At 43.8% G+C, this 25,389-nt stretch overlaps 1 long non-coding RNA gene across 24 annotated transcripts in view; it reads right to left on the bottom strand.

The window, feature by feature from the left end:
- The window catches only part of LOC103346767 (uncharacterized), a 319,456-nt gene that overhangs the window by 291,945 nt on the left and 2,122 nt on the right, over window positions 1–25,389 (bottom strand). For all 24 annotated transcript variants that reach the window (XR_011382542.1, XR_011382546.1, XR_011382541.1 and 21 more), the window contains 2 exons: window positions 3,898–3,941; window positions 2,982–3,215 (listed from right to left, as the gene is read on the bottom strand). This is a non-coding gene — a long non-coding RNA (uncharacterized lncRNA). The remainder of the gene's footprint in view (window positions 1–2,981; window positions 3,216–3,897; window positions 3,942–25,389) is intronic.

The following is a 25,389-nucleotide window of genomic DNA, read 5'->3' as shown; positions in this document are numbered from 1 at the left end:
AATTTAGAATGCGGCAATCTGCTCTGTTGTGCGAGTTTTCATCACCTGCGCTGTGCCGTCTGGGTATAGAAACAGAGAAAACAGGTGGTGGGGTTTGTTCAGGACAGGGGCATGACAACAAGGTGCAAGAACAATAAGCAACCAAGGACAATTTTTCTCAGATCCCTCTGTTCTCTCCATGCTGCTTGGGCTCAGAATCCTGTTTGCACTTCTTATATGGGCCGAGTGTGTGCTCAGGGCCACACGGGTCCTTGGTCTCTGCCACACTGCACTGTCTGCCCTCAGCGACCGGAAACTAGCCTGGGCTCAGTCCTCCCGCCCTGTACTGCTACAGGTGCTGTGGTTAAGGATGAAGATGAAGGGGATCACAGCGACCCAGGTTGCAATGTGGACTGAAGCAGGGAACAGAAATTCTCCTAGTCTCTACTATCTGATTTCATGGTGTAGTGAGAACTAAATGATAAAACACACACACACACACACACACACACACACACACATGAACACAGAGCCAATCATTATTGAGTCAGCCCCCAGTATCTATTGACCCAAAGGGCTTGAATCTGGCCCCACCCCCACTGCCACACATCCCTCCTGGGTGGCCGTTCCCTGATTCAAGTTTTACAACCAGCATCTGCGTAAAACAAAGCCCTGGTTTATAGTGCCTGTGGATCTCCATGGTGTACGTGGCCCGTACAATGTACTAAAGTGACCACACATAAACACACCATAGGCTCTTGTGAGTTGTTAGCAGCAGGTTCCAGCACTGACACTGGAGCTACCCTGGGCCACAGGTTAAGCCCTGCCTTGGTCCTTTCCTAAGAATTCCTTACTAGCCCATGCCCAAGAGGCCACCCGAACATGATCTGTTAGAAAGCTGCCCCCTTTTCTCTCCCAGGGATGACTCTGGGTAAAGGAGGCAGTAGTGTCATCTCTAGACACAAGAGAATGCCAACAATTCTGATGGACAGAGAAACACAACCTCAATTATAGCCAGGGGTCATCTCATTACTTGGATGGCCAACACTGCCCTCTGGGCTCTTTATACCACTTCTGTTTATCTCACAGTTGCTAGGAGCACCTGTCTGCAACTTTACTTCTCATAAGTTGTCCCAGGTCTTCCCTTTCTACTAAGACCAACATTTCCAAGAACAACAACCAGAAAAACTGCATGAAACAAAAGCATCTGGTTGCAGGTTATTTGGGAGCTACTGAAAGATCCAGGAGTTGAGGGCCACAGTCCCATGGAGAATGGTGTGAGGTGCTTCCCACTGGCAGTAGCCACTTTGGTCTGAAGCAAGGAGCTGAGAACCCAGCCAGAGAATGGACCAGAAGCCAAGGGAAGATCATTACCCAGGCAGAGCTTTCCACATATCAGAACCAGGGGAACAAAAGGTGGAGTTTGGGCCAATGAAAACATCCAGATCTTTTCAATGGTGATGTTTACTTATTTCAGGGAGCTGGGAGAACTCCCATCCATTGGTTTATTCACCAAATGTCCACAGCAGCCAAGGATGAAGCTGGGAACCAGTATCTCCATCCAAGTCTCCCTTGTGAGTAGAAAAAAAAAAAACAACAATTATTTGAGCCATTATCACTGCCTCCCTGGGTCTGCCTTGAAAGGAAGCTGAAGCCAGGAGCCAGAGCCAGCAATCAAAACTAGATACCGTGACGTGGGATGTGGGCACTTGAGCCACTAGGCTAACTGCCAGTTTCCAGCATCTAGACCTTGAGGGACCAAAATCCCGGAGAACAGCAGGTCACAGTAAAACACAAGCAGACCAGATGCCAGTTTTCCTACTACAACATTAGGTTAACAGACTAAGAAGTAGAGGGGAAGAAAGAATGGGAAAGAGGAGTGCAGGTTTTGGTCATTTTAGTAAGAGGCCAACTTACGGTTCTGAGAATCAGCCATCAGGAGGCGTTGGTAAACGTCGCTGATTTTCACTTGGGATCCCTGGAGGTCCACAGCCTAGGGGTGGAGACGAAGCCAGACTCTTCTAAGGAAGGAAATGCAGACTCGAGCCAGGGCCACCCCAAAAGATTGAGTTATGACCCTCATGCTATTTGCCTGGTCTATGATAGAGTGAATTATCTCTGGGCAATGAGATTATCATTCTGAGCCTTCATAAGTTTTTAATACAATGTCCAACTTTCAATAAGATGTTACCAGGCATGAACATAAAATAACCTCGCTGGCATCTAGTCCAGCACACTAAGGAGCTTGTAGATCATCAGTTCATATGCATAACAAGTGAAAAAACACTGCACAAACTCAAAACAAAAACAAAAACTTTTCCTAGCCTGGTCGGAGAAAAGAGCTCACAGGGTGAATCACTCCGGACCAAAATTTTAGACAAAGCAGCAGGGGCAGAGAATCCCAACCTCCATCAGGGGCTCTGGAGAGGAGCGGGATGGGAAAAGTCTCCTCACTCTTCATGAGCTTACTTCCCAGAGTTCTACTATGTGGGCCATGAACATATTAATGATTTTGAAGATTTATTTATTTACTTATTTGAAAGTCATGGTTAGAGAGGGAGAGACTGAGAGAAAGGTCTTCCACCTGCTGGTTCACTCCCCAGATGGCCAGAATGTCCAGGCCAGGGCCAAGGGCGAAGCCAGGAGCCTGTCTCTACCCCTGTCTCCTATGTGGGTGTAGTGGCCCAGGTACTGGGGCCATCCTCCGCTGCTTTCCCAGGGGCACTAGCTGGAGCTGGATAGGAAGTGGAGCAGCCGAGACTCGAACCAGAACCCAGATTATATTAAATTTGGTGCAGGCTCTTGTCTCCTTCCAAGACAGAAACACAAAATGCAGACCGGCCCCACGTGCAAATAGGAAGGAGGTTATGTAGCACCCAGGAAACACACACACACATTCAGGCCCAGGATGGGCTGCCCCGCACAGAGAAATGCTCAACAAGAGCGGGCCAAAGAACTGCCCGTGGACAAGAGAAAGAGAAAAAAACGAAAATGGTACCTACGGTTTGGTTGGTCCATGCACACGTCGGAGATAGAGAGCAGGAAAGCACCAAGGTGGACGGCTCTGCACGGGGAAAAGCACGCACAAGCGGTCCCTGGCTCCCGGTGTGCAGCGCTCCACGGAGAAAGAGAGAAAACGGCAGCCTTCATCCGCGCTGGAGGTGCAGCTCCTTCCGGCTGGTGCGCCCTCCGAGTAGCTCCACGAATGTGTTGGGGTGCGAGCACGCATCCTGGACCTGGATGTGACAGGTGCATTCTGGGAAGGCGGATGTCATCACACTGACAGTTAAAGACACAGCCTTCCACTGCAGGAGAGGAAGAGTTCCAGGCCCTAACCCTGACTAGTGACACCGTCTCACCGCCACGTTCTCTGAGACTTAACCCACTGCACCACAGTGCCGGCCCCAATAGGTTTTTAAAATGGATTCAATGAGGGCCGGTGCTGTGGCATAGCAGATAAAGCTGCCTCCTACAGTGCCGGCATCCCATATGGGCACTGGTTTGAGACCCGGTTGTTCCACTTCCGACCAGCTTTCTACTATGACCTGGGAAAGCTGTAGAAGATGGCTCAAGTCCTTGGGCCCCGGCACCCATATGGGGGACCTGGAAGAAGCTCCTGGCTCTTGGCTTCAGATTGGGGCAGCTCTGGCCATTGCAGTCCTCGGGGAGTGAACCAGGGGATGGAAGGATGGAAGACATCTCTCTCTCTCTCTCTCTCTCTCTCTCTCTGATCTCTCCTTCTCTCCCTCTGTGTAACTGTGACTTTCAAGTAAAATAAATAAATCTTTTAAAACAAAATTGATTCAATGATTGAACCAAAAATTATAACATTCACCTGATGAATTTTTAATGTGGATTGTTGGGATATGTGGAATATGTAAGAAAACTATGACATAGAAGAGAAAAGAAAGGACCTACCTGATGGTAAAATTTCTCCCTGATACGGCAAAACTGTTACGAGCCTATGAAAAAGAAAGTGTGTGTTATACTTCTGAGGGCAGTCACTAACAATCTATAGAAACAGATAATGTATACATCACAACTGATAAATTAAAATGGAATGAAAAACCATGCAAGTCACCTGACAGCAAGAAAGGAGAAACTGAAATAAAGGAGTTCAATGTCAAAAAACAGATGATGAAATTGGGCTAAATCCAAAACTATCAATGAGTATGTTGAATGCAGCTGGCCTAAACACAGCAAGTGAAGGAGAGAAATTTTCAGAAAGGATTTTATTTTAAATGACCCCTCCTGATGCTGTCTATGACAAACTTACTTCAAATACATCGAAATAGATAAAGTAGTAAAAGGGGTAAATAAATACATCCTGTGCAACATTAATCCAAAAAATTTGAACGACTGTATTAATACTAGAGAAAGTACAATTTGGAGCAGAGAAAATTAGAAGGAGTTAGAAGGGTCATGGCATGTTGCCCAAAGGTGCAATTAAAAAAAAAAAAACAATAAAATGATTCTACATGCATATTACATAGCAACATAACTTCACTATGCAAAGTTGACGAAAATCGAAAGAGAAATAGAAATATTTACAATTTTATTTGTAATTGTTGACGCATCAGTTAGTAACAGATAGGACTAGAAGACAATCAGTTAAGGATATTGAAGAATTGCATCAAACTTTCAATCAAATGGGTATAACTGATGTTTTTAGAATACTGCACCCAAAAATAACAGAAGACCCATTTTTTAAGTCCGTAAGGAAATTCACCAATGTAGCCCATTTCTTCATCATAAAACAGACTTTCAAATTTTTTTAAAGAAACTAAATGCTATAAAGAATGTTATTAGATGTAAATTTATTTAATTTATAAATTAATACTACAAAGATAGCTGGAAAACTTCCAATCTTGGAGTAAAACAACACACTTCCTTTTTTTTTTAAAGATTTATTTATTTTATTTGAAAGGCAGAGCTACATAGAGAGAGAAGGAGAGGCAGAGAGAGAGAGAGAGAGAGAGAGAGGTCTTCCATCTGCTGGTTCACTCCCCTATTGGCAGCAACAGCCAGAGCTGAGCCAATCTGAAGCCAGGAGCCAGGTCTCCCATGCGGTGCAGGGGCCCAAGGACATAGCCCATCTTTACTGTTTTCCCAGGCCAGAAAGCTGGATACGAAAAGGAGCAATCGGGACTCAAAGCGGTGCCCATATAGGATGCTGGCATTGCAGGTGGCAGCCTTACATGCTAGGCCACAGTGCTGGCCCCACGATACACTTCTAAATCCCTAAGTCAAAGAGGAAGCCTCAAGATAAATTAGAAAAGGATATAACTTTAAAAAATTTAAAATGCAGATGTATCAGAGTTATACAGATGCAACTTAAGCAGTATTTGGAGTAAAATTCATAGCAATAAAGGCATTTATTAGAAGAGAAGAAAGATATCTATTCAACAATAATTTTTAGTTTAAAAAAATAACAAAGAACAGCAAAATAAACTAAGCCAAGCATAAGGGAGCAACTAATAAGTCAAAGAGTGAAACAGATTAAAATTGAAAACAAAACAAAAAACTAGTGAACACAAAAACTGCGTCAGCAAAACTGATATATCTTTATTGCAATGATAAAGAAAAAGAGAAGACAAATTATGGAGGTGCCACACACCACATATACATTAGAAGGATAGTAAGTGGGGCCAGTGCTGTGGTGTAGCAGGTAAAGCTGCCTGCAACACTGGCATCCCATATAGGTGATGGTTTGGGTCCCAGCTGCTCCTCTTCTGATCCAGCTCTCTGCTATGGCCTGGGAAAGCAGTGGAAGATGGCCCAAGTGCTTGCACCTCTGCACCCACGTGGGAGACCCAGAGGAAGCTCCTGGCTCAAGCCTGGTCCAGCCCTGGCCGTTGTGGCCATCTGGTGAGTAAAGCAGCAGATGGAAGATCTCTCTGTAACTCTGACTTGCTAATAAATAAATAAATATTTTTAAGAAAGACAGTGAGCTAAAATTCTGCTGAGCTTTATGTACTTAACACTTTATCTGAAATAATACATTTCCCTGAAAGCTATAAACTATAAGCTTAAACAAGATGAAATGAATTAATGATTCTTATAAATATCAAAGCAATAGAATTTTTAGTTTGGCAAAATCTTCTGAAAGATAGCTCTCTACTCCCTGATGGTTTTAGAGGTGAATTATGCCAAATATTCAAAGAAATGACAACAATTATACACACTGTCTTTCAGAAACTAAAAGAAACACTTTCTAAATCATTTTCTCCCACTCTGTGCAATAACTACACAGGCACAACAGAGAAAGGAATATAGTTAAGAAGTGGCAGACAAGAATACTAACATGACTTTTAACTTCAATGCTTCAATGAAGGTGCTTGCATCTCTATGCAGTAGCTGCTTAAATCAAAGAGGTCAGGCCCACATATATGATTGTAGAATCATTACCATAAATCAAATCTTCATTATTTTATATGTATGTTACTAAAAGCAAGGATATCATAAGTTATTTCCTGCAATCAATTTTCATGTATGGTTTCCACTCATCAAAACACAACTAAACGAAACCGCTGTCAGGGACACACATATTTACTACTCCCCGAGGTTATCATTTTTTGAAATCTTTGCGTAGCTACATTTGACAACTGAAATGTCATACTTTGAGGACACAGGCATCAGCCTCTCAAATCTAAGTTGTACAAACAAAAGGACAGCCCCAACTGTTTCAGTTTCATTAGGACAAGAAAGGCATCCACATTCACCTTGGAATCATATATTTGGCCAAATGTTCAGTGGAGTCACACTTTTCTTCTTTTATTAAATTTTAAAACCTTAACTGATTCCTTTCTTCCACTTTTTAACCTTTTTTATGGAAGAAATCTTGACAATTATTAGAATGATAGAATACAGCAGTAAAGTACTTGGCACATTACTGAGTTAGTAACTACAGGATGAAAATGTAAGGAACTCATTCCTTACAGGCATGCACTAAGGGGACAAAGAAGAGGGGAACCATCCTTGCAGCGGTTAGCCAAACAGTTAAGAGGCTAGGAAGAGGCCTATGTAGGTCCAATAAGACAATGCCTGGGTTTAATTCTGGGTTTCATCCTGGGATTCCAGCTTCCTACAAACATGGTTCCAGTGAGACAGCTGATGCTGACTCCAGTAGTTATCTCACATCTGCCCACTTGGGAGACCTGAACTGTGCTTCAAAGCCTTGGTTCTCAGATTCAGCCTGGTCATGTTCCAGGAGTTGCAGGAATACAGGGATTGATCCATCTATGGGATCTGTTCTTGTTTGAACTGGTACATGCCTGTTTTCTTCTTTCTCTTTTGAACAGTTTTTAAGACAGAAAAACAACCATTCCCTTCTCTGTTTTAACATCAACTAATGCTTATTTTTAAAAAATCACACACACACACACACACACACACACAGAGAGAGAGAGAGAGAGAGAGAGATAAATAAACATAAGAGACCATACCTGCTGGTGGCCGTGGTCCCTCAGGAGCCCATGAGGCTGTCTGCTCACTGATGGGAGGGGCGGTGTATTGCTGGAGATGCCACCATACACGGCTATGGGGGCACTGAGAAGGTGGACATGGCTGGGAGCCCACTGTTGACCTCAGCTCCATGCAGCTAGTAGTCCTTATGCTCCTAGTACATAATACCAAATGCACTGTGGCCTCAAAACCTACAACCACTGCCCATCCAGAGGGGTAGGTGGATGAGCTCCCACCCAGCAAGGGCCTGAAACCATCCTGGTCTGAGGGGCTCTAGAGCTCCAAGGAAGGGTGCAGGCTGGCCAGGTAGACAGCTGAGGAGCAGGTGCTACAGGGAGTCTTGGCAGATGGGTAGGCAAAGGCATCCCTGCCTTAGTTGCCACCTAAGCTGGGATGGGGTGGGGGGTACAATGAGGAAGGAAGAACAAGTAGAATCTTCTGGACATTCTTGGGCTGTGAGCCCAGTGGCCACCTGAGGCTCTCCCCAAGGGTTCGAGGTTACGAGGAAAGTGAGTCCAACGTGGTGGGCCAGAAGGAATGGGAGGATATACAGAGAGGACAGAGTGGGAGGCAAGTATGTAGGCCCTCAAGTAGGTTGAAGCTAACATAGAGTAGGAGGGATGGTGGTGCAATGGTGGAAACTGGGTGGATGAGGGTCTCGTAGATGACTAGAAGTGTAAGGCTGCAACGGAGAAAACAGAAGGAGAATGAAGGCATACACAGATTACAACATTTTTAATGACAGATTAGAGTACGTGATGCAGTTGGGAACCAAATCCTGGTTTGAAATCCAAATTCCATACATGACCAAGCACCAGTTTCGATTCAATTTCCTGCTAATGCACACACACGGAGGCAGTAGATGTTGACTCAATCATCTGGTTCCCTTCCTCCAACGTGGGAGGCTTGGACTGAGTTCCCGGCTCCTAGCTTTGGCCTGGCCCAGCCCCAGCAGTTGCAGGCAGTCGAGCAGTGAAGCAGCAGAGGAAAGGAACTCTGTTGGGATTGCTTTACCGAGCAGGTCTGACCGAAGTGATCTTCCCAAAAGATCTCCAATGTTTTAGAAATGGGCCTGATAGGAGCTGGCACTATGGCACGGTCAGTTAAGCCGCAGCCCACAATGCCAGCATCCCATGTGAGCACAGGTTCGAGTCCCAATGCTCCACTTCATTCCATCTCCCTGCTAATTTGCCAGTGAAAACAGTTGATGAGGCCTAAGTGTTTGGGTCCATGCACCACTTTGGGAGACCCGGATGCAGTTCCAGGCTTCTGCCTTTGGCCTGGCCTAACGCTTTCCATTGTGGCCATTTGGGGAGTGAAGTAGCAGATGGAAGATCTCCCTGTCAACTCTGCCTTTCAACTAAACAAATCTTTAATGAGATGGACCTACAAGACCTTGTTCCCCGGGACCAAAAGTTTCATGAGAAGCCAGTTTCAGTATTTCCCGATACCGATCAGCAAGTAAGTGGTATGTATGTTGAGGAAGTACTTAGTTCTATTTAATCACCTCCTTTCTGAGGATTTCATTAACAAAGACTTATACTATATCCTTCTAATAATACAAATAAAGAGAAGTTTTGTGCGAGCAGCACAAAATCAGTACTTACACATCCTTGAGCCTCCAGCATTAGATGTTGCCAAATCAGTACTTACACATCCTTGAGCCTCCAGCATTCACTTACGTGAATTCGACTGCTATTGAATTAATTTCTTCGACTGCTTCTAATTTGGGTGGAGTACAGTCTTACTATGAAGCAGCACAGACTATAATTATGTAAAACATAAAGTTATAAAGACTGTGTAGCAGTTGAATAGTTAATTTACAAGAGTGGAAAGGCAGTGAAATAGAGTAAACGACTGAAAACCAAAGCAGCTTTTACAAAAACATCTAACGTGTGTTGTCAAGTTTGAATCCTCACATGCTATCTATTCCTACAAACACGTTAACTATTCTGTTTTTAAAAACAAAGTATGAAACATCTGATATACCCAGAGTCCATTCTTTATCTCAACTTCCAAACAAATTCTCGGCTTTCCCAACTCTGTGTCACTTCCATGGGCCTTTTACTCACAACTGGGATTGTTGTCACTTCCCAGAGTTCATGACTGACATGAATAAGAAGCCCCATGACACGAAATTTGGGAAGTAAGAAACTGTCCTTTACAACTGTTTCCATAATGAAAGCAAAGTTTGGTTGCCCCACTGAAGGATCTTAAAGAGACCATCACTCTTTTCAGGCTCCTGATTCCATGCACGTCTCCATGAATGGACAACGACAATATAATACTTGGAATGACTCCTGCATCACAAATTGTCTCGAAATTTGAGTTACTAGGTTTTATAAAATACTCATTCTAAATGCTGCGTATCCTCATGAGTAATTTTCCCATCAGCAACACTGAAATGACTGTGAACGTTACTTTCAAAGCCTACACTAAGACCTTGCAGTCACATTTTTCTACCACTTCTTGTGGTAAGTTCCCACATGTGAATCTCTAGAGACAACTGTATCTGAGTACTCTGGTTGTGTTGTGTTCTATCAAAAGACTGTAATGCTCTTCATTCCACATTGGAAATACTATTCACAAGGCACCCATGGTGACCTGTGTGTACATAATTATCATTTAGATTCCTACCACTCCTCATGAATCTGGCCACAACAATGACTCTGGTCTGCTCATCCTCCTTGATGGTAACTCTCTTTAAAGGCAAAAAAATGTGGGTCAACACGGATACTGGGTGGAACGTATGGGGAGATGGGAGTAAGAACATTCACTGAGGAAGACTGAAAACGACTACAGCATTTAAAAGAACGAGGCGGGAGGAACAGAAATCACATCCTTGGTCTGAAAAACATTCACGACCAGGTGCAGAAAAGTCGATCTTCATCTCCTATAATATTCCCAGCACACCTTAAACATTTTGGAAGTCTACCTTCTTCAGAACTGGAAAACAACAACATCTATCTCCTTTCCATTGTTAAGAATGACTTGCACTTGAATGCTCTTATGAGTTTTTAAAACCTTTCATGGTTCCCTCATAATATGCCAAGAAGAAGGTGGAATACTGATGGTTATGTGAACAGACGATCTACAAGGTAGTACTAGAAAATGAAAACAGTCCTTTGATTTTTATTTCGGTGAGCCTCTTCTGACACTCCATCATTACAGAAGAATGTAGAGATAACAAGAAAAAAGATAAAAACACAGTAACGCTCAACAATCAGAATGCCTTGCTCTCTAAGATCAAGTGAAATGAAGAGAACGCAGATCTATTAACTACCTGAAATAACCTCAGGACAAACAGAACTGATGCTTCAGCATAAGATTAGGAAATGGTCCCAAAAGCAATCTCCAAATTCTTCACTTTCACTTATCCAGAAGCCAATCAACGGACCCTGCCTGGCTTCATAAGAACAATAGGTACAGGTTCTAACTTTGAAAGCCTTTACATGGTTCGGCTTCCAAGAAACCAGCATTGATTCAGAAAACTCATTCAACGTTGCATCAGATGGCTAACAGGATGAATCTGGAGTGGTAGCAGAATTCATTGCAAAGAAGTAGAATTTTCTTCAGGCTCACTGAGGAGTACACTTCTAGCATTAAAGAACAGAGATCTAAATATCAGTAAGGACTGATCTGTAATAAATTTATCTAATAGTAAACTTCAAGAAAGTCAGGGATGGGATGATTTTGCAGCATTTTTGCACCGTAATGCATGCACCCAAGGCCAAAGACAAGAAGGATCATCTCCCTACATTCCTAAAACTTAAGACCAACCAATCACTGGTTCATTCCACTTTTAGAGTTATTTAGTGGTCAAAGTGACAAGAAAAACAATATTCCAAATTAGTTTGATTATGTTAGCTTCCATGTTCCTTTTACAATGAGTCTCAAAATGTTCCACCAAAACATGCCTAATGGCAGAATAATCTAACGATGCAATTTGAATGGGCTTATTCATTATTATGGGTGAGAAACTAAACCTGAAATGGCCAAGATGTGTCAAAGAGAACTGGTGTATGGTGAAGTCAGGGCTTGCCCAAGGCAACCTAACCAGACACACCGTTTCACTCTTAATTACCGTTCAACACTATTTGCTCCATATTTTCCATGGCATTCTGTTCAGAAGGTCACTTTGTCAATAACATCATGAGTTTAACATCCTGTGAGTAGATGAATCCTTTCCTTCCTGGAACATGCATAAATGATCTTAAGGCTTCTAAGGCAGCAAGACAGCTGCCACCTGGGCCTCTCCTAACACTGGCTCTATGGGGATCCAGCTATGGTGTAAGAAATCACTCCTACTGCCCATGTTGTGAGGAAGCAGAAGTGAGCCAAGTGGAGACACCACCTGGAGGAAGAAATGGTTACTTTCTGCCAGCTTTCAACAGCCTCATGATGAAGGAACCATCAGCCCAGCCACCACCAGACTATACACACAAGAACTCCAAGTAAGAACCACCCAGCCATCCCCCAAATACTGGGAAATTAATAAGTACCATTTAAACCACAACGTCTGGGATGACTTGTTACACGAGATTAGAAAATTGGAACAAATTTCTTTCTGCACCTAGGACTGCACTGTTTTTCAATATAGAACCATCTAACTAACTGTGTTTAACGCGAGGCTTGGGGCTAATTCTGTGTTTCAATAAAGCTGACAGATGTTTATGAGCACACACTATGTGCTAGGCACTTCTAACACCCTGTTGAACAAAACAAAATGTTCTGCCTTCTCAGAGAGCTTATGTTCCAACAAAGATTAAAACAATTAAAAGTACAAGAGTATTTGCTGAAGTTTGTGGAAAATGACATTTACATATTTACTTTGGTGCAATTTTTTTCACATATTGAAATATATTGCATGCTTCTGGTTTCATTCCTGAGCAATTCACCTTTTCGTTAATCAGTTTTGGACTAGGACTTGAGCTTAAATTGAGTCTTTTTCTTAACATGATTCTCTTGGGAGTTGATGTACGGCTGTTGGTGATGACATTTTGATTCAAACTTATATCTTGACTCTCCTGGTTGTTGCCAATCAGGTCATCACTTGGGGCCACTTGCAGGTGCAATTTATTTTTTAAATCCATGCATGTGAACTTCAGAAAGCTCATGGAAAAGCCCCTCATGAAAAACCCTTGCCAACAGACAACATGGAAGGGTTACTCCGTAACACATGGGCATACCTGTTGTCTGCTAATTCTACTTTCTTGCAGGATATAAATTATGGACCTGAGAAACAATCTTCTGATCCCTTGGCTCAATCTTCCTTTTGCACCTTGCATTCTTGAGATCTATTTCCAAATTGCTTTCCAAACACCAATTTATCAGCATTTGCTGAGACATTACTAGTGCAAATGTTGTGTGAAAAGGAGATTAATGATCAGTAATACAAAGTAGATTCTGTCTGATACTGGATAAATCTGAGTGGATCTGGAGGTGTGGTTCAGAGGGTTAAGCTGCATTTGGGACACCAGCTTCCCATATGGGACTTAAGGTTTTGAATCCTGGCTCTTTGGCTTCTGATTCAGCTCCCTGCTAATGCACCTGGGAGGGCAGAAGACAACCCCAGTGCTTGGACTCCTGCCATCCATGTGGGAGATCTGGATTGGGTTCTTGGCTCCTAGCTTTGGCCTGGCCATTGTGGTCATCCAGCGAGTCAATCAGTGGATTAAAAACCTTGCTCTATTATTCATACACACACACAAACACACACACACACACACACACACACACACACACGTAATTCAAGAAACCATTCCCGGGGCCCGCGCTGTTTCAAAACTGGTAAAGCCGCCGCCTGCAGTGCTGGCATCCCCCACGGGTGCTGGTTTGAGTCCAGGCTGTCCCACTTCCAATCAAGCTCTATGCTATGACCTGGAAAAGCAGTATAAGATGGCTAAAATCCTCGGGGCCCTGCATCCACACGGGAGACCAGAAGAAACCCTGGATCCCAGCTTTGGACCGGCACAGCTCTGGCCACTGCAGCCCTTTGGGGAATGAACCAGCGTTCTCAATCTCTCTGCCTCTCTGTAATCCTCCCTTTCAAATGAATAAATCTTTTTTTTTTTAATTTTGTGACAGGCAGAGTGGACAGAGAGAGAGAGAGAGACAGAGAGAAAGGTCTTCCTTTGCCGTTGGTTCACCCTCCAATGGCTGCCGCGGCCGGCGCGCTGCGGCCAGCGCATCGCGCTGATCCGATGGCAGGAGCCAGGTACTTATCCTGGTCTCCCATGGAGTGTAGGGCCCAAGTACTTTGGGCCATCCTCCACTGCACTCCATGGCCACAGCAGAGAGCTGGCCTGGAAGAGGGGCAACCAGGACGGAATCCGGCGCCCCGACCGGGACTAGAACCCAGTGTGCCAGCGCCACAAGGCGGAGGATTAGCCTAGTGAGCCGCGGCGCTGGCCAAAATGAAGAAAATTTTAACAACAAGGAAGCCATTCTTCAGGCATGTCCCCAAATATAGCTTCAGTCAATGAGTGACAAAAAGTTACAAACACTTATGCAAACACAGAGGCAGGACACATAAAGCTTCGTAAGCAAAAAATGAAACCAAGTACATTAGAAAGTTTATTGTACTTGTAAGAAAAATGCAGATCAAGTAGAAGTCAATATAAAAGCTTTATATTACATATTTATTATATAGACTTTGACCAATGGGCAGAGATCTCTGTGCCATCTAAAGATGTGACTATTTTTCAAAACCTTTTAGTTTTCACAATTAAATTTCATTTTATCAGAGATAAAAAGAATATGATAATTGGGAAAAGCCATGAAATTAGATTTAACGAAAGTAGATCTGGGCTTAAATAGGAGACAAATTAAAACCTAAATTACATTTAGGCTTGGGTAACAAAATGACAACTCTGCGTGAGAATCTATGCACTGTGAACAAACTAGCAAAGCTTAAAAATTTACATGCGGGCATGTATAAAACTAGTCCAGATCCAATTAAATGGGACATTTGGAGGGCTAAAATATTAACTAAAGTCATACACACTCTATTTAAAAACCATGTGAAACTTAAATCAATAATCCTAGAGCTTTAAAAAGGGAAATTGCGTGCATGAACACTCGGTAGCCTTTGTCAATTCAGTGTCTCATGATAACAGATTCAGGTACTTGTGTATTCAGCCTTAAACACAAATGCTTTTGATTATCCAAGGGCCAAGAGACAGCAGGAACAGAAACCAACAGAAAACCTCAGGAGAAGGCAGAAGGTCACAGAGAACCCTACTCCTTTCAACTTATCTCACTCTACATTCCTACTTCCCTAGCCATCCCAAACCAGAATGCATCTCTTCACAATCAACAGGTAGATACTTCCATGAACCCGGAAACTGTCTGCAAACCTGCTCCTCACTTGGGCTAGCACTGAGGCACAGCAGATGAACCGCCGCCTGTGAGGCCAGCATCCCATACGGGCACTGGTTCGAGTCCCAGCTGTTCCACTGCTGATCCAGCCTCCAGCTAATGTGCCCAGCAAGGCAGCAGATGTCTCTATAGTCGAGCTCTCCCACCAACACGGAAGACCTCAATGGAATTCCAGGCTCAAGGTTTTTGCTCTGGCGAGCCCTAGCAATGGCAATCATTTAGGGAGCGAACCAGTGGATGGAAGAACCCCAGGCCCCCGTCACTCTGTCACTATCTGTACTGTGCCTTTATGTCTTTTAAATAAATAAAACCAAAAAACCATTTTTCAAAACCCAACCATTAAGTGCAAAAAAGTTTTTTCATCACTTTGCATCCTATCCAAAACACCCCAGAGAAACATATTTTTACTAGTATTAGTCTGCTTTTTGACTATCAGCACTGCCCCCCCCCCAGCACACACACCAAACTGTCGCTCCCCCTCTTCGTGGAGGAACGACACAGAACCCTGCCTAGGCTTCATATCCGAGTCACGGCACCATTATGTCGCTCCCCGTCTTCGTGGGGGAGCGGCACACCGCCGGCCGGCTCTCTCGGGGGCTGCACAGGTGTTCCCTCAGATGTTCCCCTTAGATGTTCCTGGTGCATGCCGTCTCTCTCCTCTTTTATAGTCCTCCTCCGCCAATCCCAACTCGGCTGCCCACACGCCAAGTACGCTGCTCTCCTCCAATCAGGAGCAGGATCAGCTCCTGGAGGTCATCACTCAAGTTGGCAAGAGGCAGCTGCGTAGAAGCTGTTTTCTCCTCTCCCAGCGCCATATTGTGGGAGAGCAGATGCATAGAATAAGTCTTAATTCCAGTAACTCAGTCCAGTCCGGGTTGCTCCCCACACCAAACAGACTGCAGAACAGGCCAGAACCTTGCAGAAGCTGCCAAGCGTCAGGTTGTTTCTGACATATTGTCATACAAACACTGAAGTAAAGACTAAACAGAGCAGTGCCTCCTCACACGGGCACCAAATGCAGGGGAAAGGGTGCAGATCCACAGCAGTCACAATACAAACTCACAGCCAGATCAAACTTAGTCAAAGAAAAGAAACTCCCAGAGTTGGACCAACTGCCAGCGAGCACACAGACTGAACACGTGGCAGAAGGCCCAGACCCCAGCAGGAAGGGCCTTTTTAAATCTTAGGTGGGCTAATGGTGGGTGTGGGTGGTAGCAGGTGGAGACGAGCATCTCTATGCAGGTTCTTCAAGTTTGGCCTCCTGGCTTCCAAACCTGGGGAGAATGCAGGCGGTGGGGGGTGGAGGGGAGAACAATAGGATGTGAGATGAAACTGGTCTCTTGAAAGAAGGCATGAGTAACCAGGAGTTTTTTAAAATGGCTGAGACATCTGTCCTTGTTCCATCAATCCTGATTTTGAGTATAGATAAGGAAGCGGGGCGCTGGTTTCTTTCTGGCTACTTCCTGCTGATACGGGGTGTAGACGTGGGGCAGGGTATCTATACGCTGGATCAGATTGATTGGAGAAGGAGAGAGCAAGCAGCCTTGTATTGCTCCTGCGTGACGGCTCGAGATACAGCAGTCACAGCCTCCTGTAAGGGCTTCTGAAACATGTACATGTTGTACATGGTAGGAACAGCAGCTAACGATTACGAGGATAAAAAGACAAATCAGAAACATTGCCCATGGTGGGAACGATGCCAAAATGAGGACAATGGGGGATATAGGAAAGAAAGAGTCCTGTCCAGTTAATGCGAAGACAGGTTTATGCCTGACCACTCCATGTGTAGGGTGTCTAACAAGCAGATTAGAAACACAAGGTGCAAGCCACAGGGCACAGTCATTGTTACAGGATCTAAGAAAGGAGGGAGTTTTCCTACTGAGATGCAAATGGAAACTGACAGAAGGGGTTCAGTAATAAGCAGGTGTGTTTTAAGGCATGGCCAAGGAATCTGTGAGGTCCAGACCTGCCTGTCTCTTCACATGTAGCCCTGGATGAGACATAGCAAGGGAGATGGGAACCCCCTTGGGGAAGACACCCCGTTGACTTCCATTACCTTGTTGGCCGGGGAGGAGGGCTGGACTGAATAGGAAGTTAGTATTGAAGAGGTGGCATCTGCCTTGATTGGTGCTGACCCGAGGCTGTCCTCCTGATGGCGGTGGTTACTTTGGGAGCTGGGCAGAGGGAAACGCTTTTTAGCCTGGGGCCAACAGGGTCTGCGGTTCTGACCCAGGAGTCCTTCAACCCCGAGGGCAGTTCCGTTTTCCAGTGGCCTGGCTCTTGTCACAGCCGACAGGGCTCTTCATGACAGCTACTTGCCCAATGCCCTGACCCCTCATTTCCTAAACAGGTGCCATTCAAGGGTGGACTGGCCTGGCTGGGTCTCCTTGATGGCAGATCATGGTGTAAAGTGGCCATTAACTGGCCTGCCACCTAACTTTACATTGCTCTTGCTGCCTCACTCGCTCCTCTTTCTCCTGGTCTCTGTTAAAGTAGAACCCAGAAGCAGCCTTTAGGAATGGCAGCCAAGGGGGCGCTCAATCCCGTCGCTAATCTTTGGTGGCCTGAGCTAGCAATCTACGGTCACAGGCATATTACGACAATATTCTTCCTGTGAGGTAAGATGATGCCAATGAGGAGAGCTATGTTCTTCTATGTAAGATCAAAACCTTGAGACCACCCTATCGAAACTGTCTAATATAAGGTCTGAAGATCAAACTGTACACCCTGATGGGGAGTCCTGCAGAATAGAATCAGTTCCCCATCTTGAAGAGACTAGAGAAATGAGGGAACAAGTCAGATTTCCAGACTGCTTACTGTCAATAACTTAAAATCCCGTGAAAACTTAGCAAACATTTCAGCTGTCAAATAACTTATGAAAACATTTACCGAAAGGTCCAATGCCTTCAACCAATGTTAAGAGTACATATAGTTGGAAATACTTCTCAAATGTCTAACACAAGTGTAACCCAACTGAAACAGAGAGCTGTTAATAAATTTTCCCATGTGGACATACAATACATGCACACATATGACACAGTACAGGAGAGTGACAGAACAGTTTGTTACTAGCAGAGAGATTTTTGTCTGCCACTAGACAAGGGAGGGGAAAAGATGGAAGGCGACTAGGCATGGAGCATTCTTTGGAACACAGTTGCTCAGGACTCACCCCTGCTCCTCAGTTTTTTTGTTTTTTGTTTTGTTTTGTTTTGTTTTGATAGCTCTGCGAAACATATTATTAGAGATGGCTGGAAAAGAGGTTCTGTCTTTGTGCAAGAGAGAATTTAGATGTGAGAGCAGCAGTGTGAGATGCAGCTCCATTACATTAAGTTTCAGGATTTTCGGGTTCATAGGAGGAGGGAAGCGACGGGTAGAGAAGACTATTTTAATTAGGACAGAAAGGGGGGGACCGTAAAGAGAGCAGGGGCTTAGCTTGTGGGACAGAGGGTGGCATGTGGGAGTGTGGGTGGTGGTGCTGAAGTCAGGCTTCATTGCATCTGAGCAGCAGGCAGAGTCCTTTCTTAAGCTCTTGTTGGGGGAGGTGCTGAGCACCACATGGACCCTGAGAAGGTGGGCACACGTGAGAAAGGCTCCTAGTTGAAGTTTACAGTGCATTGTCTTTGGAGCTTGGCATGTCTCAGGTGCAGAGCTTTCCAGAGCCAATACACATTCTGCTAGCCTTTACACTATCTTTCTACATCCAGGGGGAGGGACTGGCAGAGGAGACTGGAGAGGAGAGATCAGAAAGAGAGGAAAGAGCCAGTTTTGGCTGCCACTGACAGGAGTGGGGAAGAGCCAGACAGGGGGAAGGGTAAGGAGAGGGTCATGGTCCAGAGGCTGCAGCATCCCTGAGAGAACAGTGGAAGGGAAAGTCGAGGGTTCTAGGGGAGATTCCAAGTGTTTCTCTGGTTTTTGGTCTTGGAATTAGAAAAGCTGACATCAGGGGGGCTTAATGAAGGGGAATCAGGTGGGTTGGCCAGACAGGAATCACCAGATGGACGCTTGGGAGGACCCTGGGGTGGGCAGGGAGGAGGGTCACACTCCCGGGCCAGGATCTCAGAGAGGAGGATATGAGGGAGGGACGGAGAGCTTACAGAGAGTTTGATCTCCCTCAGGAAGAGCAGGATAAAGAGAATTCCGGGGAGAAGAGGCTGGAAGGGTGCTAACTTTCCTTGTTGCCAGTGGAGAGGGAAAAGGAGGCACCAGAGAAAGAGGGGGAATGGAGTGAGCAAAGGGTTGTGTTCCTGAAAGGCCAGCTTCTCAGATGTGGGAGAAAGGAGGGGTGGGCAGGCTGACGATTTAAGGGGTGGCTCCAGGCCTTCTTCCTCCATGAGAAATTAGAGTGAGCAACGTTGACCCCAATGGAGGAAAAGGGCTTGGAATAGGAGCTTCTGACCATTTGCCTTTTCTCTGTGTGAAGTTATTAAAATCTTGGAGAATTTTGAGACAAAAAAAAAAAAAAAAAAAAAAAAAACAACAACACCAAATTCGTGCTGAGGTGGAATAATCGCTTTGGCTTTGTCTCCCCCTTCAGGCCCAGCTTGTGCAAGTCTGCAGAGGCAGGCCAAAGGGGAGCTGAAATTTGGAACCCATGGATTAAGCAAACTACGGTCTGAGGGAAGAGGTTCTTCTAGCAGGGTTTCCCTGGGAAAAAAATCACCTCAACCGAGCACCTAAGTCCTGAGTCCTCTAACAGGAGGCAGCGATAGAAACCAACTAAACACCCAAGCCCTCCGAGGGGGGGATGAACTGGTCACGAGCATCGCCCCAGCATGCCTGAGGTGAGAGTGACCTCTCTTACCCATCTGATGGGCTGAGAACTAGGTCCGATGTGGGCATGCAGCGATGAGATCAGGCAAAGGCTCTGGCTGTGAATTCGCTCCAAATGAGAAGTGCAAGAGGGAGTGAGAAAATGTTCTGGAGAGGCGTCTCTCAGGGCCTTCCAGGTCAGAAGGGAAAAAGGAGATTGTAGGAAAGAGAAGGTTAGGGGTGGGTGGAGACACTAAAAAGGGGAAGGATTTGTCCAGATGAAGGGTGGGGGGGTCACAGCTCTCACCCAGAGAATACGAGATCGGCAGATTGGGACAAGATGCTGGCCCTTCCCTCTATTTCTCACACGGGGCACCAAATATAAGCAAAAGGGTGCAGATCAGAGAAAAGACAGAATACGAACTCACAGCCAGACAAAGCTTATCCAAAGAAAACAAATCCGCAGAGATGGGTGACCAACAGCTAGCACACAAGCACAAGCGCGCGCGCACACACACACACACACACATAACACACACACACACACACACACAATACACAGCAGAGTGCCCAGACCCCAATAGGCTGGACCTTTTTATATCTTAGGTGCACTAGGGGTGGGGGGGCAGTAAACAGAGGTAACCTTCTCCATACAAGTTTTTTCAAGTTTTGGCCCCCTGGCTTCCAAACATGGGGAATAATGCAGGGGGTGGGGTGGAGAACACCACATTGAGAGACTCAATTGGTCCCTTGAGAGAAGGTAAGGGTCACAGAAACCTAAAGTGGCTGAGGCGCCTGTCCTTGTTCCATCACTACGTACCTATGTCAAATATACACACACTGAATGTCTTGCTAACAGCAGGTAGAACCGTCTCTGCTGTCAAGCGTTAGTTCTACTGCTGGGCATTAGATGGCTGGGCCCCAGGGTGTTAACTCGACTACTTAATGTATATGCAAATCACACTACTTGTGGGTCTAGGGAGATGATGGTGAGGGAAACTAAGGTAGGAATTCAAGCCAGGTATACCACATATGTGGAAGTGATCCAACCTCACCCAGCATATGGGAGTGGAACCAGATCTTGCAAAATAGGCATTCCAATATTCCAAGATTGGGTGTCAGTGTCCCAAATAATGACAAATGACTGCTCCTTGACACTGCACATCCAGTTGAGTAAGAGTATATCTAATAATTTATGGCATTAATGACCAAGCATTTAACTAACTGCTTTAAAAGTATTATATATACAGGATGTCAGTCAAATCTGTAACACTCCCAAGAAAACATATACAAAAACGCAGGAGTGTGCCCAGTGTCGTCCAAGTAGAGGTACTCAAACTTAAACCTAACTAAAAGATTACATCACATATTAGTTAAGGGTAAAGGTAAGTATTACTATTCCCTGAACACTAAAAGTACTCCTGGTCAGTCCTCTCAGACTGACACTGTCAACATCAACCTTCTGCTGAATCCACTATGTAAATACTAAATACAAGTGTATAAAACAAGTTTTATAAAGTGATCTGGAAAGGTTTTATACAACCCTAGTACTTCACGGCATAAAAATTTCCTCCTGGGGAAAAGTAGCAATTGACTCAATGACCGGATTTGATGTAATTTGATTTTTCCTCCATTCCCTGTATTGTCCAAGTCTTCTATAATGAATGTGCACTTACAAAGAATAAAATTAAAACGAGCTGCACCCTATAACTCAAGGTCCCATCAATCCCGACCTTGCTTTGCATAAATAGAGTAGAGCAGAAATGAGGCACATGAAACTTTTTTTTATAGAACCACAAGGGAGTGGCTGATCTAGATAGTATACTCCAGCACTGTACTGGCCCAGCAGGTGGCCACTACCAATCCTGGGTGACATGCTGGACACACTACACGTGACTAGTCCAAGCTGAAATGGGCTGTAAATGCAAAATATACATTGGATTTTAAACACTTTGGTCCAAAAACACTAAAGAAATCTCTTAACAGTTTTCAGCATATCAATTAAATGTTGAAATGATAGTACTTTGGGTATATTAGGCTAAAAAAACACTGAGGTTGATTTCACATCATTGTCAAATGAGGCTACCAGAAATGAACTCACAGTTTACACTAATTCGTATATTCAAACGAAGCCAGCAGCATGGCCGTCACCTGGGATCTTGTTCAAAGGCAGAGTTTTGGGCCCCAGCCCTGGAGTGCTAAGCAGAATATGCATGTTAACAAGACCCTCAGTTGATCAACATACACACTGAATACTGAGATGCACAGTTAAAGAAAACTTGTATTTTCCCTAAGCGTGACAATCTCACTTTTCTTCAATTTACCCAATCATTAAAATGCTACAAGGCTTTTGTGACAATTCTAGACAACAAGAACCTAAGGTGCATAAAAAATGCAAAAGCGTATTTCACTACCTGTTTTGGTGGTTTCTATTCCACAGAAGATAACAAATTGAAAAATAACAATCCAGTTCTACTATGAATGCTTGTTTTTAAAAATGCAAATTTGCGCAAAAACAACTGATGCATCATGGACTTTCAAACCAACCTATTAATGCACCAAGAACATATCATAGTGTCTGTGCAAAACTGCCAGTGTCAATAGAAAAAAAGACTGAAAATCAATTAAAATACCATAGAGTGTCTATGGAGCCACAAGATGTTAGGAAAATCTAAAGGTGTCCACTTAATAATTTCACCAAAATAAGGAACTTAAAGAATACTAAAAAAATACAAGAAACATTTCAATTTAAAATGTAGGACGAATAGAAAAAAACAGCGTATGACAAAAGTAGTGTAAACTTAGTGCACAAGAATACTGTGCTGATACAAACAATGAACTCATTTAGAGGAAGACACTGTTCTGGTCTCCAAAGTCCTTTCCTGTATGCCACTGCACCTTTTGATTCTACAGAGATGCATTACTCAAAACTAAAGCAAGCAGTTGCTCACGTCCCCATGCTTCTGACTGATTATAATTTAATAAAATTCTGACTGATTATAATTTAATAAAAGGAAATGCGCCCACAGGAAACTGAAAAAGAATTGATTCTCTCTGCTCCACACTCCCACTTAGTTATCCGCCACCCAAGAAAATTTATACAGAGAATCCATACTTATTCACAAGACTATACCAAAAACATCGTTTTGTGTGATTCACCTGCAAAAATGTGAATTTCTGAAGAGCTACTAGTGGAAGTGGGGTACTTAGGCCCTCAAAGATTTGATGAATAAACGATAACGAGCCTGTGAGTTCACACATTGAAAGGAAAGCTTTATCTGATTAAATTCAGTGTAGGAAGTGCTGGTTTCCTTTTTTTAAATGAAATAAAAAATACAGCTAGTTTGAAGAATAGCTTGATGGTAAATCAGATTTTTTTAAATTTTTCAAATGCTGTTTGTATATCCTCTGTGTTTCTCCCCCATTTTTCACTGTCAAGAAGTAAGGTATAGACAAAGGGATCTGTAAGTTACATATAGGCCTTAATACTAAAGGTATACAAATACTAACACACTTTGAAAAAATAACCTCATTTCCAAGAAAATACAGAACAGATCCAACATGGCTGAATAGGGTATAGCAACAATAATATGTTGCACGTTGCGGCCATCTGGGGAGTGAACCAGGGAAAGGAAGACCTTTCTCGCTGTCTCTCCCTCTCACTGTCTGTAACTCTACCTCTCAAATAAGTAAAATCTTGAAAGAAAATTCATGTGGAATCACAAAAGGCCACAAACAGTTGGAGTGATCTGGAACAAGAAAACCCAACCTGGATGAATCATAATGCTCGATTTCAAAGTATTCTACAAAGTTACAGTAATTAACACAGCTTAGTAATGGCATAAAATCCAACACGTAGCTCAATGGGACAGACGAGAGAGCCCAGAATTTAATCTGCATACAGATAGCCAGCTGACTTCTGACAAAAGTGCTCAGACCACACAGTGGCGTTAAGGATAATATTTTCAAAATGGCGCTGGCAAAACTGAATGCATATACGTAGAAGAACCAAAGTAGATCCATATCTCTCTTCACATACAAAAATCAACTGAAGATACATCAAGGACCCAATTTAAGACCTGACATTATGGACATTATGAGGCTGCTAGAAGAAAACGTGGGGAAACACTCAAAGACGATGGTGTGGGAACAACTTCTTGGATGGGAACCCCCGAAGCACAGGCAGCAAAAGCAAAACTAAGGAAACAGGACTATATCAAACTCAGAAACAAAGCACATGACAATTAGAGTGGAGAGACGTACAGCAGAACGGAAAAAATAGTTGCAGGGGATTAATATCCCAAATACACATGCAACTTAAAAAAGTCAACAACAACAAAATCAATCCAGTTCGGAAATGGAAAAGGACTTCAAGAGACAATTCTCAGAAAGAAGAAATACAAATACAAATGGCAAACAACCATATGAAAAAATGCTCAACATCTCCAGGCTTCAGGGAAACTCACATCAAAACCACAATGAGGTATCTCCTTACCCCTATTAGAATGGCTGAAATCCAAACAACAGAGGAACAAGTGCTGGCATGGATGTGGGGAAAGGGGAACACTTAGACGCTGCTGGGAGGAATCTCAGGGAATCGAACAGAAAGAAATGTTTGTGTGTATCAGTACTGATGCGAATACAGTTTGTAAAACTTTGTTTTATGCCTTTGTGAAACCGATGGTTAAAAATGTTATCCTACCACAGTTTCAATGATCTACAGCTACTTAAAGATTTACCACAGAGGGATGAAACGCTCATTTCTCCGTTCAATTACTGTTTACACTCGGTGTCTATAGTCTCACTAAACTGGTATAATTTTGTTTTTTACTCGCTAAACTTATCTAGTGAAGTATTAAGCCTTTTTACTGTAATGTAATTTGAAAATTGGCTCAAAATCTAAACCAAAGACAGAAAGAAAAAGAAGAAGGAAACACAGTGGAAAGGAGAAAGGGGGAGGGAGGAAGGCAATATCATGGTGTTCTTACAGCTGTGTCTACAAAACACACTGAGTCTGCTAAACACTAATTAAAAGAAAAAAAGTAAAGACATACAAAGAAAACCGACGCACATCCATTTGTTCCCCACATCACCGCTTACCCATTTGCCAAACAAACTGCAAAAACGCAGTACAGAACTAAGAAAATAAGGTACATTCAATAAGTAAGAATTATTGAAATGTATTAACTATAAACAGGATATGGTAAAAAAAAAAAGCTACATCACGAAGCTCCACAGAGTACCAAAGTATTTACATAAAATGTGTGTACACATGAAAAAGGTAAAGAGTATATGCAGAGAAATAAATATATGAAGGAAATGAAATTAAAACACATTGTAAGTTCTTAATTTCCTTTTTTAAACTGTTGCTAAACTGTCATGGTTTTTCGAATTCAGAGGGACAAGGATTTGAAATCTTGGTTACCAAGCCAATTAAGGTCACCTGCATCCCAACCCTGAAGAACCCGGGTTCAGTATCCACCTCCGGCTCCTGACTCTAGCTTCCTGTTAAGGTGGATGGGGAAGGCAATTGTGATGGCTCAAGAAATCGGGGAGCTGTTTCTGGCTCCTGTGTCTACCTTCCTGTAATGTGGACCTGGAGGGCAGTGGATAGGACTCAGGCATTTGGGTACCCGTCACCCTTGCTGGGAACACGGAATGAGTTCTCCAGTCCTCAACTCAGCCAGGCTCAGGCCCAGTAGTTGTGGGAATTGGGAAGTCAACCAGCAGATGAGAATCCTCTTTATGGCTGTTTCTTGCCGTGTGTGTGTGTGTGTGTGTGTGTGCGTGTGTGCGTGTGTGCATGTACATGCATGG

This window comes from Oryctolagus cuniculus, chromosome 15, assembly GCF_964237555.1.
Source record: "Oryctolagus cuniculus chromosome 15, mOryCun1.1, whole genome shotgun sequence".
Lineage (NCBI taxonomy): Eukaryota > Metazoa > Chordata > Mammalia > Lagomorpha > Leporidae > Oryctolagus > Oryctolagus cuniculus.
The sequence above is the reverse complement of the archived record's forward strand: the minus strand, read 5'-3'. Positions and strand labels throughout refer to the sequence as shown.